At 43.1% G+C, this 6,703-nt stretch overlaps 1 protein-coding gene across 1 annotated transcript in view; it reads left to right on the top strand.

Annotated features, from left to right (window-relative positions):
• Window positions 1-6,703, top strand: part of LOC119426800 (D-glucuronyl C5-epimerase B) — a 92,068-nt gene that overhangs the window by 64,977 nt on the left and 20,388 nt on the right. The gene's annotated exons all lie outside the window — the stretch shown is intronic.

Here is a 6,703-nt window from a genome sequence, read left to right as displayed (position 1 = left end):
GTGGCGTAGATGTACTCTGTGGCGTAGATGTACTTGGAGCTGGTGTGGTCGGGAAGGGTCAGAAGCGGGGAGGATTGGACAGTCAAAAGCAGAATCTGGCGAACCTTCATCTTCAGTGGGACTTTCTGCATTCAAAATAAGAGTGGAAAAACAGCAACAGAGTACAGTTAGCAATGATGCTAACTAATGACGACTTAACCGCGTCAGCCTCGTTTGTTCAGAGTACTTTCAGAAAACGTAAAGAAATGGTTACATGAGGAAAAGGAAATATGCTTAAAGTAAATAAAATACACTCACCATCAACTATAGATTCCAGAAGAGCAGTGGCCGTGTCTAGGCCACTCTCCCTCCCTTTGTTGGCTGGGCGTTTGCCATAAATGGCATCCATTTGTTCAAACCACTTCCAGTTTCTTCTGTTTGCTCCACTCCTACCGTTGTGGTCCTTAATCGTTTTGTAATCGCTTTTTAGTTTTTTAAGCTTTAATTTGCTTTGGTGTGCGATGGAAGCCCTGCACCGCCATCTGCGCAGACACCTCTTGAAAAATCTTTTCATTTCGTTTCGTTCCATCTAGCTCGCTTTGCACTTGTTCGTCGGCCAGCAAACAGAGAAATGCCTGAACTTCAGCATTCAACCACGGTTGTGCCATGATTATTTGTTTTACCTTATAAAATATTCCAAAATATGCTCCTCCAATTTCTTGTTGTCTGTTATGGTGGGTGAAAAAGAAAATGGTGGATCGGGATTTCCGGTGGAAGACTGAATCTCCGCTCTCCACCAATGAATACGCCCCCTGACCAATCAGTGACCTACAGTGCGCTGACGTCACATCTAGACCCTACAAAAACCAGACCTGGGACCTCAGAGAATTAGGTCCCAAAAATGGGGTGGGTTCCACTGCTAAAGGCATTGTTGATAAAACACGCAATCGGCCACAACTAGTTACATAGGAGTACCAAAGGGCCCCGTGGATAAGGGGCTTATATGTGCTCTTGGCACTAAGACACTTATGCTGGAGTTTGATGATTGACTTTGTTGTTGTCTCATCTGATCTGCGACCGCATGTCTTGGACACTCTGGTGAAGAGAGGGGTGGAGTTGTCAACTGACCATTAGCTGGTGGTGAGTTGGCTGCAATGGTGGGGAGGATGCCGGTCAGACCCAACAGGCCCAAATGTATAGTGAGGGTCTGTTGGGAATGTCTTTCAAAGTCTCCCATCAGACTGAGCTTCAACTCACCTCTGAGAGAGCTTTGAACATGTTCCAGGGAAAGTGGGGGACATTGAGTCTGAGTGGGCCATGTTCCATGCTTCCATTGTTGATGCAGCTTACTAGAGCTGTTACCATAAGGTTATCAGTGCCTGTCATGGCGGCAACCCTCAACCCGCTGGTGGACACTGACAGTGAGGTATGCTGTCAGGCTGAAGAATGAGTCCTATCTGGTCTTTTTGGCGAGTGGGACTCTGGAAGCAGCTGATGGGTATTGACAATCCAAGCAGATTGCGGCTTGGGTGGTTGCTGAGGTAAAAACCTGCTTGTGGCAAGAGTTTGGAGAGGCAATGGAGAATGACTTCCACATCGCATTGAGGCAATTCTGGTCCACCATCTGACGTCTTAAGGGAGAAAAGTGGTTTACCACCAACACTGTTTATGATGGAGGTGGTGCGCTACTGACCTGGACTCGGGACTTTGTGGGTCAGTGGGCAGACTACTTTGAAGACCTCCTCAACCCCACTAGCACATCTTCCAATGAGGAAGCAGAGCCTGGGGACCCTGGGTCAGGTTCTCCAATCTCTGATGCTGAGGTCACCGAGGTGGTTAAAAATTTCCTTGGTGGCAAGTCACAGGGAGTGGATGAGATGTGCCCAGAGTTTCTTAAGTCTCAGGATGTTATGGGGTTGTGTTGGCTGACATGACTCTACAATATTGTGTGGACACTGGGGGCAGTTCCTTTGGATTGGCAGACTGGGGTGGTGGTCTCCCTATTTAAAAAGGGAGACTGCAGAGTGTGTTCCAACTACAGGGGGATCACATTCCTAAGCTTTCCTGCTAAGGTCTATTCAGAAGTCCTGGAGAGGAGGGTCCACCAGATAGTCAAATTTCGGATTCAGAAAGAGTAGTGTGGTTTTCATCCTAGTTGTAAAACACTGGACTAGTTCTTTAATCTCAGCAGGGTCCTGGAGGGTGCATAGGAGTTTGCTCATCCAGTCTATATATATTTTGTAGACTTGGAAAAGGTGTTCGACCGTGTCCCTCTGGGAGTTTTCTGGGAGGTATTATGGGAGTATGGGGTACCAAGCCCTTTGATATGGGCTGTTAGGTCCCTGTACAACCAGTGTCAGAGCTTATTGCCAGCAGTAAGCCAGGCTTGTTTCCAGTTAGAATTGGACTCTGCCAAGGTTGACCTTTGTCACTGATTCTATTTATAACTTTTATGGAAAGAATTTCTAGGCACAGCCAAGGTGTTGAGGGGATCCATTTTGGTGGCCTTAGGATAGCGTCTCTGCTTTTTGTGGATGATGTGGTTCTGTTGGCTTTATCAGATTGTGATATTCAGCTTTCGCTGAATGTGACACGGCCGGATGAGGATCAGTGCCTCCAAATCTGAGACCATAATCTTAAGCCAGAAAAGGGCAGAGTGCTTTCTCTGGTGTGGGGAAGAGGTCATGCCCCAAGTGGAAGAGTTTAAGTATCTTGATGTCTTGTTCATGAATGAGGAGAAAATGAAGCGAGAGATCAGTAGTCAGATTAGTGCTGCATCTGCAGTGATGTTGGCTCTGTACCAATATGTCGTGGTGAAGTGAGAGCTGAGCCAAAAGGCAAAGCTCTCAATTTATCAGTCAATCTACATTCCTACCCTCATCTATGGTCATGAACTTTTAGTAGAGACCGAAATAATGAGAATGCGGATACAAGCGGTTGAAATGAGTTTCCTCGGTAGGGTGTCTCCCTTAGAGGTAGGGTGAGAAGCTTGGTCATCCGGGAGACTCAGAGTAGAGCCTCTGCTCCTTCACATAGAAAGGAAGAAAGGATCTAGTTGAGGTGGCTCAGGCATCTGGTTAGGATGCCTCCTGGACGCCTCCCTGGTGAAGTGTTCTGGTCACATCATATTTGGAGGAGACCCAGAGGAAGACCTAGGACACACTGAAGGGAATATGTTTCTCGGCTGGCCTGTGAACGCCTTGGCGATTGTGGCCCCAGTTGCATTCAGATAATTAAGAAACTTCTCCCATGTAGCTGTGGGTTAATCCCTTAAAGTTTTTAACAATGTCATCAACCCATGAGACATGATCTTGCATCTAGCAAGCTCAGTTTGCATTATACCAAATATCAAGTTTAATTTCAAGCCAACTTAAAATACTGTATCTAAAAAAGTTGTCAGGTCCTCTGGACCGGTTCAAAAAACAAAAACAAAAAATTGAAGAAACGTTTAGTCTGTCATCAGAAAGAGACTGACAAAGTCTCAATAGCTGCACCAAGTTCAGTCTTATGAATAGCACATTCTCATAATGGATCAACCAGTTTGTTGTTGACATTCAAAACTAGCTGTTCACATGATCAAGGAGGACCATCACCCTAACAATGGATTGTTAGCACCCTGATGGCTGCTTGCTATTCACAGGGGGCTGAGTGATACTAGCAATAATTTGTTACATCTCATTTGGACTACTATAATTCATTGTATGTTGGTTTAGACAAATCATCTTTGCATCGTTTACAATCTGTCCAGAACGCAGCAGCTTGTCTTTTAACAGCAACTAAAATACATGAACACATAACCCCTGTCCTGGCTTCTCTCCACTGGCTTCCTGTCCACTTCCAAATTGATTTTAAGATTTTATTGCTTGTTTGTTTTTAAAGTCTTAAAAGGTCTGGCCCCGTCATATTTATGTGATCTCATTAACATCTACACTCCAGTAAGAGCACTTCGGTACCAACCAATTCCTCTTAGATGTCCCCAGATCCAAACTTAAATCCAGAGGTGATCGGGCTTTTGCGGTTACTGCTCCAAAACTGTGGAACAGTTTACCTGAGAATTTAAAGACCGCTTAGACTGTTGAGACTTTTAAATCTTTGCTCAAGACTCATCTGTATTCATTGGCATTTCATCCACGGAGAGTCTGAGAACAAGTTGATCTGATTTTATTGTTGTGTGTTGTTTTTACTGTCAACTTGTGTTTTTGAGTGGCACTAGATGCATTTTTACTCTGTTTTAATTTTTAATCTGTCTTAACTGTAAAGCACTTTGGTCAGCTTTTGTTGTTTTTATGTGCTATATAAATAAATTGACATTTACGATGCTGTTATTGTCAATGTCAGAGGGGGACTGTTGAACACGGAGGCCTCCACCCCTGTTTACTGATGGTATCTAAAAAAGTTAAATCTGGTCCTCTGGACATAAAAAAAACAACAAAAAAAAACTAAGGAAAACAACATAAAAAATGTAAAAACGTTTCGTCTCTTATCCGAGAGACTTCCTCAGTCTGAGGTGCGGTTTTCAGCTCAGTCTCTTAAATAGCACCTTTTCAGAGTGGATCAACCAGTTTTGCTGCTGACAACCAAAACCAGCTGATCACATGGTCAAGAAGGACCATCAGACTAACAATGGATCATTAGCACCTGATGGCTGTTTACTGTTCACAGAGGGCTGAGTGATACTAGCAATAACAGCATTGTAAGAGGGGGACAGTTGAACCCGGAGGCCCCACCCCTGTTTAATGATGGACGATTTATTTTCACAAAGATGGCCTCCTTTACTCCTCTCTCAAACCATTGTTCCTCTCCATCAAGGATGTGCACATCTTCATCCCTGAAAGAGTGACCACTGGCCTGGAGATGAGTGTAGACCGCAGAGTCCTGGCCTGATGATGTTGATCTTCTGTTCTGGGCCATCCTTTTGGCCAGTGGCTGTTTAGTTTCCCCGATGTAAGACTGATCACAGCCCTCCTGACACTGAACAGCATACACAACATTACTGTTTGTGCCGGGGGACTGGATCTTTGGGATGAACCAGTCTTTGCCGTAATGTATTTTGGGGTTTAAAAGCCACTGGGACGTTATGTTTAGAAAATAAACATCTCAGTTTCTCTGATACTCCCTCATCATATGGAATGACCACTGGTCTGGGTTCCTCCTTTTTACCTGATGGCTGACTGGAGTCCTGTTTGGGTTTCTTATCTTCTTTCAGGAAGGCCCAGTTAGGATATCCACATTGCTCTAGAGCCTGTTTTGTGTAGGATTTCTCCTTCTGCCTGGCTCCCAAATTAGTGGGGATGCTATCTGCTCTGTGATACAGAGTCCTGATGACTCCTAACTTGTGCTCCAGAGGGTGGGCTGGTTTATAGTACACCTCAGATTGCAAATGTCCTCCATCAGAAACTAAGACCTCACAGTCCAAGAAAGCCAACCTACTATTTTTTTATATCTTCTCATGTTAACTTTATATATTTATCTACAGAGTCGATGTGATCAGTGAAATGGTGGACTTCTTGAGATTTAATTTTAACCCAGGTGTTTTCAATATACTTAAACCAATGACTCAGTGCTCTCCCTGAAAAGGGCATCATGGCTCTCTTTTCTACCTCTTCCATGTACAGGTTGGCAACAATAAGAAAAACTGGAGAACCCATAGCATACTCATGTTATTGCCCCCATATGTGAAGTAGGTTGACTGTAGGCACAGGTTCGAGTTGACACAGTTGCTCTGTGGAAAGTGTAGCCCTGCTGCTCAGAGTGGTGTCTGATTTTAATCTTAAACAGACTACCTCTTTTGTCTCATCAGCAGGAATGCACATAGAGTGATGTGAAAATAAAATGTTAGTGTTAAAATATTTACCATACTTGTAGGACTAATCATTAGCTTACTGGTTATTTGAACAAACATGCATACCTTGTGTTTATTTTTCCCATCTAGCACAAGCCCCTGACTCTTTAAGTAACTTATCCTGCACAATTTGAACAAACTCCTCCTAAAAATCAGATAGGTTCCAACTTTTACTATTTTTCAGTTACAATTTAAGACAAATGTTTGTCCATTTGCTTTGGCTACAATATAAGAGTGAAAATTTGCAAAATTGTTACAACTTTTTATTGTTTCTCTAATTGGGTAAGCTTTTTAACCATTTTTTTACTCAATTTTTTTGATGTGTACATATATTTTATAGTCCATTTGGAATTTCTTTAGTTTAAGTACAACATTTTGACCAAATGCTATTTTTTTTTTTTGAAGGGGTTAAATTAACAAACTTGAATTTGGACATGAAATAATCATCTTGTATATTATTTTCTTTATATTTGAAAAGAAAACACCTTTACACTTAAATTGTATTTTTCTGGTGAAATCCTTCCTAATGAGGACCAGGAAGTGGGCGGCACCTTACTATATTTGGATGAAAAGTGTGTGTGAAACACTGGTTGCAGTAGCAGTAAAAAAACTGGAAGGGGGCGCTATGAGACACACACACACACAAACTTTGACTGAAAAACATGCGTTATGGGCCAGCCCCAAAAACATCACAGGCACCTTTTAAATAGCTCAAATATTGATTTAAAGCAGTTTCCCTTATGGGGACCTGGATTTTGGTCCCCATAAGGGAACAGGTCCCCATGACGTGACTGTGTAAACAGTTTCATGTCCCCATACCGTAGGGAATACCAGAACACACACACACACACACACACACACACACACACACACACACACACA

The sequence above is a fragment of the Nematolebias whitei genome, chromosome 2 (genome assembly GCF_014905685.2).
Source record: "Nematolebias whitei isolate Nwh7 chromosome 2, NemWhi1, whole genome shotgun sequence".
NCBI classification, from domain to species: Eukaryota; Metazoa; Chordata; class Actinopteri; order Cyprinodontiformes; family Rivulidae; genus Nematolebias; species Nematolebias whitei.
The sequence above is the reverse complement of the archived record's forward strand: the minus strand, read 5'-3'. Positions and strand labels throughout refer to the sequence as shown.